This window comes from Pavona decussata, unplaced genomic scaffold (genome assembly GCF_977016875.1).
Source record: "Pavona decussata unplaced genomic scaffold, jaPavDecu1.1 SCAFFOLD_254, whole genome shotgun sequence".
NCBI classification, from domain to species: Eukaryota; Metazoa; Cnidaria; class Anthozoa; order Scleractinia; family Agariciidae; genus Pavona; species Pavona decussata.
The window spans coordinates 4,032,501-4,050,757 of NW_028145657.1; the positions used below are offsets into that span (position 1 = coordinate 4,032,501).

The window sequence follows — 18,257 nt, forward strand, 5'->3', positions numbered from 1 at the left end:
TTCTGGTATGTCATTTTCTCTAAATTAAATCTGACATCCCAAAAGACGAAGAAAAGAACTTTATTCCTTCCAAGTTTCAAGCTCTGATTCAAACTCTTTCCCACTCAAGAAAGATCGAATATGCGTGCGATACTTGCGGCTCGCAATCACGTCACCAATTATGAGATCCGAGAACCGATTCACAAACACTTGACATCTGGAGCCCGTAAATGTTTCCAAACATCACATATTAAGCCCTAAAACTAATCAGATTGACTGAAGACAGCCATTCAATGTTTCTCGATCCCAGATTTCTTTCCTATTCTGCTCTAAAATGACGAGTAGGCAAACAGGCTTGAAATAACAGTGTTTGTATGGAAATCCGATGTCAAATAATTTTCATAAAACATCGCTTCTGAAAAATTCATGAATTGGAAACTTTTAGCAGTAGTAAAAGGATTTTAAGAAAAAAATTGGAGGGATGTAGCTGTGCCAGAAAGCGTCCAGTCGCGTTTTGAACTTTCCATACATTTCCCTGTATTTTTTCCCGCGAACTATTTTTAGTAGCAGTTCATGGCCGGTTCGCTTTACAGACAAATGTATGGAAAGTTCAAAACTCGACTGGACGTTTTCTGGCACAGCTACATCCCTCCAATTTTTTTCCTAAAATCATTTTCCTAGTGCTAAAAGTTTCCAATTCATGAATTTTTCAGAAGTGATGTTTTATGAAAGTAATTTGACATATGATTTCCATACAAACACTGTTATTTCAAGCGTGTTTGCCTACTCGTCAAAATGGCGTCGAAAACCGTGATAAAGCCTATTTGCATACCATTTCGATGTCACAGGAAAAAGTAGTGCAAATCAAACTTAACAGCTCCTTTATCTTCTTAAATGAAGCAGTCGATCAGTAAAATGGAGAAAAAACGTTTGACTTTGTTCCTGCCGTGTTGTTTTGAGTCTTCGTTTTTAGCAGCGACGGCTCAAATCAATAAGCCAGTGTGACACTGAACAACTGTAACTCGGTATTCACTTCGTTGATGTGGGTAACGCGCACGTGATCCTGGCCAGGCACTTGCGCGTTCAGGGCGCTTTTAGAAAAGTACTGCTTGTGGGCCAAGCTATGACTACCCTAGACTAGTGATGATGACCTTGTCAAGCGTGAAGACTGTACAAGAGATCTGAGAGCCCACCTTTCCAGCTTTTTGTTGTTCAAGTATTAGTGTCAGTTTTTGGTTTTTTGACTTACAGAAATGCAGATCCTGGAACGTCCATTTTTTTTTTTTTTTTTTTTGCAAAAAAAATCTATCCATAACCATCATCCCCACAATTAAAAAAATAAAATTTGTAACTTTGAGGGTATCAGAGTAGTAAATAACCCACCAACCAACCCGACCTCCCCCACCCCCATCCCCATATCCCCCCTGACGATAAGAGTCAATTGTGGTTATTGTTTACTTTCCTAAATCGGTTGTCTCGTTGTTCCTGCCAGTTTCTTTCAATTTCCGAGAAGATAGGAATCTTGCCAGCCTTGGTCTGTCTGGTGATGGCCACGAAAACTAACTTATTACTAGCGCAAGCGTGTGAGGGCCGTAACTACCTTATTACTAGCACGTGCGGGTGAGGGCCGTATTTCGCCTATACATTTTCCAATATCAGATTTCCTTTTATTATTTTTTTCACGGAGTTGAAAAAAACTGGCAGGAGCAGCGAGAAAAGGGTCTAGAAAAGTAAACAATAACCACAATATTATGGACGCTATAGCTAGGGGGGAGGGAGAGGTCTGGTTGGTGGTCGGTGGGAAATTCACTACCATGTTCTCAAATATACAGATTTCATATTTTTAATTGTGAGGATGGTGGTTATGGGTGTTTTTTTTTTTTTTTTTTTTTTTCGCGAAAAGACCGACGTTCCATGGTCTGTATAACTGTAAGTTAAAAAACGATATCACACTAATACTTGAATTTTTTTTCGCAAAAAAAAACAAACAAACAAAGCTGGCACAATGGGCTCTCGCATCTCTTGTACAGTCTTTTAGCTCGACAAGTTTTCATCACCAGGGTAGTCGTAGCTTGGCCCACAAGCAGTACTTTTCACTATTTACAGTTTCTAAAAGCGCCCTGGCCAGGATCACGTGCGCGTTACTCGCATCAGCGAAGTGAATATCGAGTTACAGTTGTTCAGTGTCACACTGGCTTGCAGATTTGAGCCCCCGTTTGAGCCATCACTGCTAAAAAACGAACACTCAAAACAACGCGACAGGAAGAAAGTCACACGTTTTACTCCATTTTACTGATCGACTGCTTCATTCGAGAAGATAAAGGAGCTGTAAAGTTTGATTTGCACTACTTTTTCCTGCGACATCGAAATGGTATGCAAATTTGTTGCGCATGTTTCATAGGCTAATTGACCGGAATAAGTATATTATTTTAGAGCAGAATAGGAAAGAAATCTGGGATCGAAAAACATTGAATGGCTGTCTTCAGTCAGTCTGATTAGTTTTAGGGCCCAATATGTGATGTTTGGAAACATTTACGGGCTCCAGATGTCAAGTGTTTGTGTCATAATTCGTGACGTGAATTGCGAGCCGCAAGTATCGCACGCATATTCGATCTTCCTTGAGTGGGAGAGAGTTTGAATCAGAGCTTGAAACTTGGAAGGAATAAAGTTCTTTTCTTCGTCTTTCGAGATATGGGATTTAATTTAGAGAAAATGACATACCAGAAACACTTTTATTTTAATGAAAATAGGCATTAGTTTCGAGGACATTTTGAGCAGCGTATACAAATCTGCATGCTTTAGAAAGCAGCCAGCGAGTTTGGAATGTTTATTGTATTAATGTTCTTGTGAGATGGTTGGTCTAGGTTTGTGTAAGGTTTCAAGTTCATTGGGTTATTTTACACCGTGAACGGGGCTTCGTCCTTTGCCCTAAATTTTCGTTGTTTTCATCGCCCCGTGACCGCACCTAGGCCGCATTTCAAACTCTCGCAATTTTCTCAAAAAATAAAACACCTTGGAACTTTAAAATATGATTTTCGAAAATAGTTAATCCAAGGGTATCTTCAGGCGAAATATCAGAAATTCGACCAAGTGGTCGCTGAAATGCAGTTCTCGATTCTTACAGGCAGCCGCTCTTAAATATACTTTACGTTAAACATTGTCCAAGGTTTTCGTACACTCCCAAACTTAACAGTAGTTAGAGTGTGCATATTCGCTTGTACAAGAGGAAATACTGAATCTTTGCACAGATTGAAACTGACGGATAGTGACTTATCCACTGGATAAAGTTATCCGGCCTTTGAACAACCGGACCCAGGCCGACGTATTCAAGTGCGGTTTCCATGGCAACGGCGCACCTGCCGATCCAAATATGGCTGTTTTTGTTCATCCCTCCAGGTAACCTACCTCCACACAAAAAATGAAGGGGGGTTAAAAATTTTCATATCCAACTTTGCTTCACTTTCCTGGAGGATTGCTCTTAAAATTACAGATATTATTATTTGGCTATCCTCATCTTTAAAATGAACATCACCTACCATGAAATCGGTGAAAGAACCCGAGAAACTCTACCAAAAATGATTAAAAATAAGAGCAATAGCTTTTTCCTGGAAAAAACCGGCGAAAGGTCAAATTGAGCAAAAACTCATCGAGGTGCTTTCATTTGTAAGAAACTTAATTGAAAATATCTTAGCGATTAACAGTGTTTACGCGGAAGTGAACAGCTGCTCTTACTGAATTCATGACAGGAGAACGTTAATCACCTCAAGTCGAACTACAAGGTGTTATCTCTAGAGAGCTGCATAACAAAGGAAATGAGTCAACTGGTCTTTCTCTGTGATATTCCCCAAACCGAAATATAATTTGTAATAAGTCCCAACACCAAGTAAAATTCCTTTAACTATTTTAACCCCCAAATAATTGCGTTGTAAATATTTTTATATTATCATTGACAATTTTATCATCTAACAAAGAGGAAGGAAACCTCTCAGGGGCTTACCTTCCATGACACCAGCTTTGAGGAATTGGCCACACGATGTTTTTTGCGCGAAGATATCTTCGATTCCTTTCCATCCGATCTACGTGGGCAATTTATGTTTAATTCATTTCTTTTTATCTTTTGTTTTTCTTGAAGAATTTTATTTCCCGTTACTCGTTTTCTCTTTATTTTTTTAGTGATTTTTTTAACCCGTGGAAACCGGAATATTTTTTCCGTTACTCGTTTTCTCGTTACATAGTTACTCGTTACTCGTTACTGCGTTACTCTGTTTAGTAACACCCTTCATAAATCTTTACTCACACGGCTAAGCAAACTTTATGACGTTCAAAATATCATTCATACAGGCGGTATTCCTTAAAAGATACCATTTCAGTCTTCTCAACCAGCTGGGTAGAGTTCAGAGTTACGTACGGCAGAGTTGAATCCCAAAGCAAAGGAGTCAAGGTATCTCAGTCCCGACTGTCATTTAATCAGTGTCACTGTGGGTGTTTAAATTTTTTATATCAGTTAAAAGTAGGACCTCTTCATACTTAGTGCAAGGAGAAAGATAATTAAAAAAGTCGATCTAAAGTACTTTCTTTCAAAATACATCGATTTGTCCCCATAGAGTAAAAACCGGCCAAAGTATCATCTCCTTGTTAATCTATGCAGTATATACAAACTCTGATCGTATACTATTGCGGTCAGTTATATTCCCGTATTTGGGAATGCTTTCTCAGTATGTTTTCTATAGTAAATTGTCATTGGGTTTTTAATCTTTACCTCGTTGAAAAAATTGACACAGCTTGCACTGTGTTAATTAAGGTACTTTAATTAACGAGAATGGAGTTGAATTTTAGTTTAAAAGTAACAAAATTGTAGCAAACGGCAAGAAGGCTTAATTTCCAAACTGAAGCCAAGCGCAGAGATCTGGAATTCTATGATCGAAGACGACGTGATGACTCCAAACTAAGCCATTTCGTCTCAAATGGATGAAACGAATGCTGAGAAAGACAAAGTTTTGCAAAGTTTTGTGATAGCAAATGTCAACTAAAAGTATCCTAAACGATTTATTCAAAGGTTGAAATATGAATTACCTGTAGCCACCCAAGGTTGCTTACTGAATTAAGGCTAGCTATAGAGGAAAAGAAAGCGACTTAAATAACTACATTTATTCAGGCGGATCTGAATTTTCTACAATAAGATATGATAACTGATCGTTGAAAAAAAAATTTGCCCACCTCTGGATCCGTTTATATTTGATTTTAAGGTTTGGAGAAGATTAAAGCCAATCAAAGTTACCGTAAAGTTCCGATAGTAACGACCCTCCGAAAGTAACGACCCCCCGAAAGTCAGTAACGTAAAAACTTTGTGGCTTCTAATAAATCCCGAAAATAGCGAGCCCTAGAGAGTAGCGAGTCCCCCAAAAAGTAGCGAGACCATGCAAGTTTTTTTTAATTATGTTATACACATACTGAATGCCTTTATTGTTTTCCAATCCATAGTGAAATTTTTAATGTGCAATAGTAATATCTTCGTGCATTGACAAAGTTATCACGCCAGGCACTTTACAACAAGGGAAAGCCTTAAGCCATCATTCGTCCTTGACATCAGTTCACTGATGGCGTAATGTGAAAACTAAACTGGTATAATTTCGTATTAATTAACAATAGGAACGGTTCTTCAAATTAAAATTGGAAACTCTATGTATACTGCATTGGTGTGTAATGGACTAAAAGCACTGAGTTTAGCTTTCCTCCTCTTTGTCAGAGAAGAATTCGATTTCCTCTACATCGGCTGATTCATTCATGCGGTAGTCCGGTAGACCTTCGATGTTTATTGCAATGTCTCTGCTACCAGAAATGGGCAGTGCAATACCACATTTCACAAATGAACGGATAACTGTCTTTCAGCCGACGCGAGATCTCTTGCCATGCCTTGCCCACCCATTTCGTGAAAAGCACACGCCGATCACCAGCGCTTACTTTTTCACTCATAAATCGCTCTGGATTTGCGAACAAGTGTTCCGTAGAGAGTCTGTCAACACTCTTCTTAAATTCTGCATTGAATGCAACATCGTGTGGTTGAATCTTGCTCGTTGCTCCTGGAGGTGCAAGCCCCAATGTCGTTTGGCGTGAGAATGGTCTTTATTTTGTCTCTTGTTTGAGCTCTGAACAAATATTATTTTTTTATTTCGGAAAAAAAGAGCTAGCGCGACCTTGTTTCATGGTTTTTGTTCCCCGTAAATAACGACCCCCGGAACGTAACAACTCACTGAAAGTAACGAGCCCCAAAGGCTCAGTGCTTATTCCGAAAGTAAAGAGGGTCGCTACTATCGGAACTTTACAGTATTTGCTTTCAAAACACTTTGAATTGTCCTTGCAAAGCAACTGAGAAGGTCACTGGGTTTTTAATGTATGACCCCGTTGCGCGAACTATATTCCAATTTCTGAGCCATGTCACTACCATAACCATAACACCTTTTTCTTCTGCAACATGTAATCTATAGGTAGCTAGTCAATAGAAATAATGAACTCCAACGTCTTCAATAAAATGTTTATGCTCATTACTGTAGTCTAACGTATAAGCTTTTATCTGGGGTTGTTTTTAATTTACTTTGTTTCCTTTTAATTCTTTTGGATTATCTTATTATTTCAGATGAATAACTCAGTGTTACTTGTCGTCCTGTGGGCCTTCGCAGCAGGGACAACTTCGCATGGGTGCTGTGGCTGTGACTCCCAAAATGTAAGTTAAAGGCCTAAGTTGACCCACTGCTTATTGTAAGTAACATCTTCACCAATGCGATTACTTCTTTAAGATTCAGTTTTAAACAAATGAATTGAAATGCAACCCAGGCTTATAGTGAAAATCTTGCTACCTTTAGTTTCAATATCTTCGATGCGACGATGGCTCAACCTAGCTTGACATATCGCAGTGCGCACGAAATTTGGCACCAGGCTCCCCGGTTGTTCATTGCGTACGCCCGGGTCAGTCGGCAGATATCAATCCCTGATCTCGGGTTTTGTTATCGTCAGTAATTTTTTCTAGTAATTTTTTTCAATCCTCTTCGTCATCAAGCGAGACTGCCGTATAAGAGAACAAAAACTGAAGAAATATTCTTTGGAAGGGATAAGAAATCAAGAAGGGTTTTCAATCTTCATACCGGCATGCTATGCAAACCTTCATTGGGTAACTCCGTCCCTCTAAGGCAATAGAGAATATACGAATATTACCTCGTTGACGAACCTCAATAGTCTAATTTTATAGCTGCTAAATCCATTTTATCTCTGTAGCTTTACAGGAGCTGTCAAGAAATGAAAGATCACGAGCCTGGAGCAGTGAGTGGCGTGTATAAGATCCAGCAATTTGAATATGATGACCCCAGCTATTGAGGTGTACTGTGAGATGGCAATCAATGGCGGTGGCTTCACCTTCCTTCCTCGCAGCCTCACCAAAAGAACAGATGCCCAAAATATTGTCAACGCTGTCTTCAAGGACAAGAAAAATGTCCTTTTGAAGCTGCAGAAGAAAGCTGATCGCAGTGAGTCATACACCCTGATCCAGCCTCACCCATCTTTCGCCAACACTGATTTTGGAGTGTTGGTGAACAGCTTCCGTAGGTACACTACACCACTAAACGCCTTCATGAAAGATTACATCTTCCTTGGGATCATTCCTAAATCAGCTGCAAATAGTGGCATTCAAGGCTTCAAATCCAACGGGGACACAATCCAGTTTACGAATTGCGACAACAATTCCAACAGCTTGTTTGCTTTCCTCCCAAACCACAATCTTTAAACCCCATATCTTAAAGGTAACCCGGCTTCCGAAAGATCTGGTGTCGGACAGGAGAGTTCTAAAAAGTTCAAACCCAGCACCAGTACACAACGCGTACCTGTTATCATTCCGTGAAACCTATATATTCCAGTTTTAATTAAATCGATTTCATTAACCGTTATTCACACAGCTAAGTAAACTTTATGACGTTTAAAATATTATTCATGCAATCGGTATTCCTTTAAAGATATCATTTCAGTCATCTCAACCAGCGCTGGATAGAGTTACGGCAGAGTTGAATCCCAAAGCAAAGGAGTCAAGGTATCTCAGTTCCAACTGTCATTTAATCAGTTTTACTGTGGGTTTAATTTTTCATATTAGTTAAAAATTAGTCTTCAATTATGGACCTCTTAAAATTAAGTGTAAGGAGAAGGATTATTAAAAAAGTCGATCTAAAGTACTTTCTTTCAAAATACATCGATCTGTCCCTGTAGAGTAAAAACCGGCCAAGGTATCATCTACTTGTTAATCTATACAAACTCTGAATGAATACTATTGCGGTCAGCAATATTTCCGTATTTTTGGGGAATGCTTTCTACGTTTTCTACTGTAAATTATCATTGGGTTTTAATGTTTACCTTGTTGAAAAAATTGACACGGCTTGTACTGTGTTAATTAAGGTATGTGAAATTAACGCGACTTTAATAAACGAGAATGGAAGGGAATTTTAGCTTAAAACTTAGAAAATTGAAGCAAACAACAAGAAGCCTTAATTTCCAAATAGCTCCAAACTGACGCCAAGCGCAGAGATCTCGAATTCTATGATCGAAGACGACGTGATGACTCCAAAAATAGCTGAAACGAATGTCGAGAAAGACAAAGTTTGCAAAGTTCTTCAATAGCAAATGTCAACCGAAAGTATCTTAACGATTTGATTCAAAGGTTGAAATGTGAATTGCCTGAGCTACCCAAAATTAATAGAAATAGGATATGTGGAAAATTATTTAAGGTTGCTGACTAAATTAACGCTAGCTATAGAGGAAAAGAAAGCGACTTAAATTAACCAAATCCTAATCTTTTTTGAATTCACATTTGTTTTGTGGATGATCTGAATTTTCTGCAATAAGAGATGATAGCTGATCTTTGTAAAAAAATATTTTTGTCCACCTCTGGATCCGTTTATGTTTTAAGTTAATGTATGGAGAAGAATAAAGCTGATCTAAGTTATCAAAATACTTTGAATTGTCCCTGCAAAGCAATTATTTAAGAAGGTCGATGGCGTAAATCAGTAACTACGCAACTTAAGTAGTTAAGAAAGAAAAGCCAGAAAAAAATTCCAGAATGTATATGTCCAAAAATACTTTGAATTGTTCCTGCAATTAAAAAGGTCGATGGCGTAAATTTTCGAAATTTTCACTGGGTTTTTAGTTGCGTGCACTATATTCCAATTTCTGAAGCATGTCACTAATTACTATTCACCCCGCTGAGTAAACTTTATTACGTTAAAAAATACAACCAATATAATCGGTTTTCCTTCAAAAATATCGTTTTCACGGCTTCCCATCCAGCTCGGAAAAGATACAAAGTTGAATCATACAGCATGAAGCCATATTCACACTAATCCTTTTTCGTTTGAAAACCTCAGCTCACCAGGGAAACTTAATTATACAGAAATGTTTTCCAGAAACTGACCTAATCCAGGACCGGGGTGGGCTAAAATTCACCAAGGAGGGAAAAATAAATGACCAAGTCGGGTTCCAACAGATCTGAAGTTTAAGGGTCGGAACCCGTTGGAGAGTTGCCTCGGGGGTCTTCGGGCCATGTTTTTACCCTTGGATTCAGACCAAAAAAAAAGTTTTAATGCGTGCGTTCGATTGACCATATCCCGGAATAGGAATACATACAATGATGGCAAGAAATCCCTCATAACAGGTTTGCAGAAATATCTCACCATAGTCAACAGTATCAATTTTATTCACAGCTTTATCACGCTTCTATCCACAGACGAAATATATTGTGGTAAATTAGTTTACCCGATGCCTTCGTCATTGTTGATTCTCTGAGCAGTGTGCACTAAATACGAGCCACATAAATATGACCTCAGTAAATGGCCTGACTTCCCAGTACCTCAGTGATTAGAGCATCCATCGGCGTACCGAAGGTCATGGATTCGATTCCCTTTTGTTCGAGTACTCAAACATTTCCTTTGTCCAATCAGACGCTCACACCAAGATGAACTTTTCTACAACAGACAGGAGGATGAAACAGGCTAACTTCGACAAAGAATCGATACTAATTACTTACAGCATTCCCTTCAAAGTTACTAAAGACATTAGACTTGCTATCTTTCAGTTTAAGATCATGCATGCATCATGCGGAGCTCCCGTGCGCGCCGCAAGGCGCGCGCAAGCGGAGCCCCATAGCTAAGAGAATTTGGTAAACCCATCACTGCGAGAAATTTTGGTTTGGTTATGACGTCACTTCCGTCCGACCGACCGTACAACGTACGTACGTACGCTCCTCCATGTAAGCAATGTGAAATGAGACACTCACACCTTGTGCTGCAAATCAGGTTTTTTTCGGCGGGAAAATGCATGGCCAACTGCGCTGCCGGCCGCGTTTGTTTGGCAGGAAATTGCATCGCCAGCTGCGTTAGAGAAAAAAAAAATTTTGAAGACGACGTGTACGACAAAACACAAACTCAATTTATGAATAAGTCTAAAAACATGTAAAGCAAAGAAAGGGAGATAGAAAGAGATTGAGAAAACAGGCGACGAAGAAGCGAAGTTCCACGTCAAAGAGAGCGATTGAGAGCGGTAGAAAACAGGCTAAACATGAGTGACGAACTAAGAGAGAAAGAACAGGAAAGGGTGCCGAAAAAACCCCGTTTTGCGGCACAGGGTTTGAGTGTCTCATTTCACATTGGCTTACATAAATGAGCGTATGTGCTGTAACCCGGGTTGTTTTACGGCGGGAAAATGCATGGCCAACTGCGCTGCCGGCCGCGTTTGTTTGGCGGGAAGTTGCATCGCCAACTGCGTTTGAGAAAAAAACAAAACAAAAAAATAATTTTAAAGACGATAAGATACAAAGTCAATTTTTGTATGTGACCAACAGCAGGAGAAAGAGCAAGGCAACTAGCGGCGGGAGAAACAAATCGACTGGCACATCATCAGAATCTGGAAGTGAAGTCATTTTACTCCGATCCAGCGCCACGAAACGTTGGATTTTTCATCTTGAAGTGAAACATTTCGCTCACTTAGCGTTCTAAAACGAACGGAAAAATCAGCAATGGAATAAAAGGACTGGTTATTCTCAGAAGAGGCGAGTACATTCATGCAATTTTGTTGACAAAACTTTGCTAGTTTCCTGGTTTGCAAGATATTGTTTTCTTGCAGTTTTGACACGCCGTTTAACTTAAGCTTAAGCTAATACTGCTAACTTCAGAACAGTATTTTGAGCTCATTTTTTCGGTTCATGTTGATTATTGTCCTTGGAGTTTTATTTTCTGATCTCGTCCAATTTTGCCGTCAAACAGCGGGAGAAAGAGCAAGGCGGATCGCGGCGGGAGAAACAAATCGATTCTTTTAGCAGCTTTTAGAGGTGGCACTTCATAAACAGCCGCCGAATCTTGAAGATAAATTATTTCACTCTAATCAGTGTCTAATCCGGCGCGATGAAATGAAATTTAGATTCGATGGATTTTTCCCCTTGAAGTGAAACTCAACGTTGTAAACGAACGAAAAAATCAGCAATCGAATAAAAGGACTGGTTATTCTCCAAAGAGGCGAGTATATTCATGTGATTTTGTTGACAAAACTTTGCTGTTTTTGCAAGATATTTTTTTCTTGTAGTGTTGACACTGCAACTTGTTTTACCTCAGAGCAGCCTTTTGAGCTCATTTTTCGGTCCATGTTCGTTATTTCCCTTGGAGTTTTATTTTCTAATCTCATTCCATTTTGCTTCATTGAAAAAAAATTTGATTCTGAGCTAAAATAGTCAGTCAAACAAACGTCTCCCAACATTGTATAGTTGGCATAAACTACTGACAAGTTTTTCTCGTATATATTTCTGACAATCTTGACAGAGAACAAACAAAAATACTTAAAACATTAGGATATAACCGCAAAGATTAAGATGTGTGAGTAGTTTTCACTGAAAGTCTTTTCAAAGAACGTTAAAAGCGAATGTAAAATTAAAGTGTGATTCCATTTTCATCAAAACAAAGTTTACGCAAAACATTCATTCGCTTGTTTTTTGTGAATTTTTCAAAGATCGTTGTTTAGTTTATTTCTGTACTTATTGCTGTGAATCATCACAGTGATTTTTTCATTTATTACACAAAGATATGTTTGAAATGTGTTTTTTGGTAAGTGTATTCATTTTCTCTGAGGTTTATAGCGTACGGCCTTCTTGATAAGCAAAATTTACTACACAGTGACAGTGCCGGTAGCGCGCGTTGACTGTTCACAAACCGTTTTGCCTCGATCATCTTAAAAACTAAAAACAATAATAAAAACAGAAAATATCATTTTGAGCCATTTAAATTCCGCTTTTATAACACAGAGGGCAAAATGTTGCTAAAACTATCAAGGAACTTCGTAAAACAGTCAGTAAAACACTCACCGAAGGCGCAAGCGAACCAATGAACAAATTATTTAATTTTTTCGTAGCGTACAAAACAAAAAAAACCGACGAGAACAGTTCCCATTAAACACATGTAATTAAGAGAGAATACAAGTTTAATTCAGGAGCAAACTAACAACGATAAATCAAATGTTAGGCATCAATTAATTGTTCACCTGCGCTGTGAAGCTTCCTACCGCTTGGAAATCACAAAAAAATAGATCGATACTAAAATAGCAAACGATGGATCCAAAGAAGGAACTTGCGGAGTAATTTCTTCCTGCTCCTTCCTCCCATCAAAAGGATACTTTCATGCTCGTTTATCGTTCGTTGAAACCACTTGGACGCCATGACTGATTTCAGTTTCTCAACCAAACAAAATAAAATCAATCCGATCCAAGTCTTTAGCTTTTGACAAAAATAATCTTTTGCTGTTTCTTGTGAGAGACACCAAAATTAACCTTTAGGAATTTCCCTCCTAGCTGCAGCACTTGATTTCCATATATTTTTGGTACAAAGAACCCGGCTTAAAGAGTCGAACTTCGAAAGAACCTCAAAGAACTTGTTTTTTTGGACACAAAATGCAGAAACCAACAAAATGTAAAACTGTCGTGCTCAGCCAATCAGGAGCGAGTATTTTCGCCGCTCGACCAATCAAGAGTAAGTAATTTGCCCTCGGTGAAAGGAAAATGACGAAAAACTCCCCTCTGTTACAACAAATCAGCATTCAGTAATTTTGCCCTCTGTTTTACATTGTTTTTGTTGATGAGCAGTTAGCTGCATATGCATTAAAAATGTACTATATAACTGCAGAATTGATGAGGAACTCATAAGGCTATTACGTTCATACAATACGCAGACTTCTATTGTGGAGCTCCGCTTTTAGGCTTGGCTAAATATATATATTATTTTACCCACTAATGCCACTCTTTTCAGGGATTCGCTTGTTTAAAAAGAGCAATGCCACCTTTGTAACGAGAAACAAACATTGAAACACCTTTTCGTAACTTGCCCTTTTATACAGAGTTTTTGGACTCAATTTTCCCTCTGGTGGAAGGGAAAACCCTAAATTCAATCACCTTATCAGAACAAGAAATAATATACGGGTTCACTAGAGATCTCTCTCGTCGTCTTGGCTTAAACCTCTGTTTATATAATTAATTATTGCCAAATATTACATCTATAATTCGTCACGAAGAGATCTAGAAGAAGAGTATATCTGGGAAGCCTATTATGCTATATTAAAAAGTCACTTTGAAATTGAAAAATACAAATCCAAGTTGCAAATAAGTCTTTGAGCCTTTTAATTTTATTTCAATTTTTTGTAGTTTTGCTATATTGCTTTGCAAGGCTGCCATGTGCCAGCAAGTAATGTGTAATTGTGTAATTTGTTGCTCAAGTTTGTAGTTTTAAAAAGTATCATAAGTATTGTGAACATCGTTAGTACCGTATTGTAAGTATGTAAGTATTGTAAGTAATTAGTATCCTACGGTAAGTAACGGTATCGTTGTTAGTAACAGGGTAGCTGTATTGTAAGTTGTGTAGCTAGTTTGTTGTGCAGTTGACTATAGTTAAGTATATGTTTCTTTTTTGTTTTGTAATGCAGTGTCACATGGTAATATAAGTAATGAAATGTACTGTTTTGAAGTACTCAATAAAGTGTTCTTTAAAAAAAAAAAGAGAGATGAACTTTTCGTCTTTTCTTGTTACCAGGTTGTTTTCAATCATGGCTATATACGTTTGCTTCCAGCTTATTTTATGAGAATCGTTTTGTTTTTCTCTTTGATTTATAGATGAATTCCTGGATCATAAATGTCATCTTGTGCGGGACCATTCTGCAAATTAGCTATACAAGCTCCACCGAGGTGAGCTAGACATGAATCCCGCTCGCAAACTGAGGAAGCAACGCTGTCAAATCAATGCTTTCTTCTATTTGTAGTATTTTACCAAGGGAGAAAAAAAGACTATCGGGCTTGTACCGATGTTTCATGGTCTGCCAAGATGGTGAACGAATTAAATTATCTATGAATTACCAATTTGATCGCTGGTGAATATTGAGGCAAGATCATGGGCTAAAGTGTTCGGGTCTTTTAGTTACCCTAATGTACCCTCAATGGGCGTTGTTACGAGTCAGAGCTTAGTCTTTTTCGCCTCCAGGATCAAAATGCAACGGAAAAGGAAACTACTCTAGAAAGGAAACTGTTTCGCGGCGGCTTTTCCAATCTTACGTCGTGTGGTATCAGCTTTAGACCAGCGTATCAAGCCAATCCTGAGTACTAAATATATGAACACTTCCTGGGAAAGAAGAACCGGTGTCTACGTGCACCTATAGTTGTATTATCACTAAATAGCATCGCAGTAAACCATCAGGGAAATACAGTGAGTTATAGTGTTAGCCTGGACGCGAGGAGCACTGTGGCGCAGTGTGAGAGTCCTTCCCTCCCACTAATGCGGCTTGGGTTCGATGCTAGGGCTCGGCGCGCTTTTTCTTGCTCCAAATCCTCAACGTTTTAAGTAAAATTTTGTTAAGCTAGATCATAACTGAAAGAAACATCAACTATCTATACCGCAAAACTCTTTTTAAATGATTTGCCATGAATGATCTCGTGCTCCAGCAGAAAATACTATTCGCTGCTGAAAGGCATGTTTTCCAGTTTTTCTCTCGAAAATCCAGGGAATGAATAGATTTACTTTGTTATTATTTATCTTTTTATCCATCACAACCACCAACACCACCACCACCCTCATTATTCTTTGTTTTACCATCAATACTACCGATGCCACCACACCCCGATCCATATAATTTTGTTATCGGTCTACATTTTTACCCCTGCTACCCTTTCTGTACCTTCTATTTCACATTTTCGCATCTCTTCAGTATACATTATACCAACTGGAGACTATACCCTTTCTATAACCGCCGTACCTCCGTAGCCTCCGTGACATAAACTACACAAAAGAAGCAGCCAGCTACACTTTCTTAACTAGCATGATTTAAGACACGACCCTAGAAATATTTATATTGTTTTAAACAATTGTAATTTGATTTTATTCAGTTTCGCCATAGCTGTGGTTAAATGAAAGATCTGGGAGCAGTGAGTGGTGTCTACAAGATCCAACCATTGCAGAATGCTGATCCCATTGAGGTGTACTGTGAGATGGCAATCAATGGCGGTGGCTTCACCTTCCTTCCCCGCAGCCTCACGACAAGGTCAGACGCCCAGGACATTGTCAACGCTCTCTTCACGGACAAGAAAAATGTCCTTTTGAAGTTGCAGAAGAAAGCTGATCGCAGCGAGTTTTACACTCTGATCCAGCCTCATGCATCCTTCGCCAACACTGATTTTGGAGTGTTGGTCAACAGTAATTCTCCATACACTGAGCCGAAGAATCACTTCATGAGAGATTACATCCTCCTTGGTATTATTCCGGCGGCACAGTCCAATATTGATCAACTCACCCAAGGCTTCTAATCCAACGGCCAAACTGTCCAATACAGAAATTGCGGCAGCGGTGGAAACAGCTACTTTGCGCTTCTGCCTAACCACAATCTTCAAACCCCAAGCCCATATCATAATAATAACCTGGTTTACGAACGTTCTGGTGTCGCAGTAGACTGGCGCTCGAAGGCCACTTCCATCACCCATCCTGATCGCATGATGCCAAACGAATTCTTCTTCCTGACCGAGCTGCATTTTGGAGGCTGTGGCACCTACACTACCAGCGACCGCTGGAACGACGGTTACCACGCCACCGCCATTGGAATACGCTAAAAGTTAATCGACTTAACACACCTAAGCGGACTGGTGACTTCTTGTGAAGGGAACAACTTCTTGATTCTCAAGTTTACAATTAAAATAGTAAAAAGTTTAAATACTCCAAGTCCGAAAGATATGGTGTAAATCAGTCAAAACAAGTGGTAATAAACAAGCTTCAAACACTGATTTCTAGCTATCTACATTTTGTTTTTCTTAATGGCTTAAAGCCTTTTTATATTGCGCTCTGATTGGCTGAAAAATGTGTATTGTATCCGGGTCTCTCATCCAGTGAGTCAAGCTCGTTTCCAGGGTCCCTCTGTCTCTGTCTCTGTCTCTCTGTCTCTGTCTCTCTGTCTCTGTCTCTCTGTCTCTCTCTCTCTCTCTCTCTCTCTCTCTCTCTCTCTCTCTCTCTCTCTCTCTCTCTCTCTCTCTCTCTCTCTCTCTCTCTCTCTCTCTGTCTCTCTGTCTCTCTGTCTCTCTGTCTCTCTGTCTCTCTGTCTCTCTGTGTCTCTGTCTCTCTGTCTCTCTGTCTCTCTGTCTCTCTGTCTCTCTCTCTCTCTGTCTCTCTCTCTCTCTCTCTCTCTCTCTCTCTCTCTCTCTCTCTCTCTCTCTCTCTCTCTCTGTCCTCTCTCTCTCTCTCTCTCTCTCTCTCTCTCTCTCTCTCTCTCTCTCTCTCTCTCTCTCTCTCTCTCTCTCTCTCTCTCTCTCTCTCTCTCTCTCATTCTCTTTTGCTCCAGGAAATGGAAAGAAGAGAGACCCTAGGAACGATATTCGAGATTGATATCGAGTGATTCCACTACAATACAGAAAAATGTAAAGCAATATTATTTTTTTTCCAGGACTTGTAAATCTATTCCTTTGGTGACTGCGCAATGAAAACTAGCTTTCTTATTCTATATAATGCCGGAATGTCGTGTAAGTGGAGTTATATAACTTGTGTCACTCTGGGTTTACTGTGACCTGTGTAGTCTTTGTAGTATGCTCTTTTGTTATTTCACAGTACCGTATGGTCTAAAAACATTTGCAGCACGGGCTGCAAACCGTCTGACTGTGTAGGACCTCAAACAAGTTTGACACAAACCTGCGTTGCATATCGACTTGGATAAGGTCTTTAAAATATTTACATCAAGCCTAATATGCACTCTATTGAGTTGAACTCTGCATGGTCTTTCACTGAAATCATCTTTGTATTGAGAAATAACATTTCAGAGGAAGAAGTTATTTTCCATAAATACAGTATTTATACTGTTAACATAAACCAGTCTTGAATTCGAAACCAAGCCAAGTAGGAAAACAAATTAAATCCCAGATTGGCTTCGCTTCATATACATAAAAAAAAGTATTTTTCGAAAAAAAACGACAGCGATTCCTCGCATCAAATTGATCTTCAATGCCCTTTCTCAAACGGTGGAGATTTAGCTTTGAATAATTTATGCTGATGATTGTAACACGACAAGAAATGAAGCCCCTGGTCGGCTTTCGTCCAAGAGCAAATACCCTCAAATAATGCCTGCAGGTTGCAGACAGAGGGGTCGTTGGCTAGAAACATTTCATATAAAGCAACAGATTCGACTCCAACTAAAAAAATACATAAAACCTGGACAAAATGCACAAAAAAGAAAAACACTGAAAGAAAAAAAAAACAAAAAAAAAAACAAAGCTAAGCCTCACAATGTGTTGAGGTGTTTTATGGCTGAGGTGAATTAATTCAGTGAAAGATCTCCTAGCATACAAAGCATAACGTTGTTTAATTATTAGTAGGTCTGGTATTAATAGGTCAGTGTTTTCGTAAAAAAAAAAAAAAAAAGAGAAATCGGCTGGAGCCAATTTAATAAAACTTTTACACTTATGGCTTACTGTATGTATTTACACACGCATGTACCCGAAATAATATTTCTTCCACATTTTTTTAAATTGTAAATCCCTTGAATTTTTTGTTTCAATTCAGTGAATATGGGGAATCGTAACGGTTTTCCAGTAACACCTTCATAGACAATATAATTTATGAAATAAATTCATCAATGAAACACCGAAGCTCCCTCGCAAAATTTAGCCTAACACCTCCCCCTTCTTTTTGCTCTTTGAGGCTCTATATATTCACGTCGGTTTTGTATTTTGCGCCAACCATCTAAATTCGAGGT

At 38.9% G+C, this 18,257-nt stretch overlaps 2 pseudogenes across 2 annotated transcripts in view; both read left to right on the plus strand.

Annotated features, from left to right (window-relative positions):
• The window catches only part of LOC146456675 (uncharacterized), a 24,810-nt pseudogene extending 17,020 nt beyond the window's left edge, over nucleotides 1-7,790 (plus strand). The window contains exons 2-3 of the transcript XR_014858704.1: nucleotides 6,614-6,700; nucleotides 7,249-7,790. The product of XR_014858704.1 is annotated as an uncharacterized LOC146456675 (transcript). The remainder of the gene's footprint in view (nucleotides 1-6,613; nucleotides 6,701-7,248) is intronic.
• A 48-nt stretch (nucleotides 7,791-7,838) lies between these two features.
• On the plus strand, nucleotides 7,839-16,302 carry LOC146456677 (uncharacterized; annotated as a pseudogene). The gene is made up of 3 exons (XR_014858703.1): nucleotides 7,839-8,053; nucleotides 14,152-14,223; nucleotides 15,415-16,302. The product of XR_014858703.1 is annotated as an uncharacterized LOC146456677 (transcript).
• The last annotated feature ends 1,955 nt before the right edge of the window (nucleotides 16,303-18,257 follow it).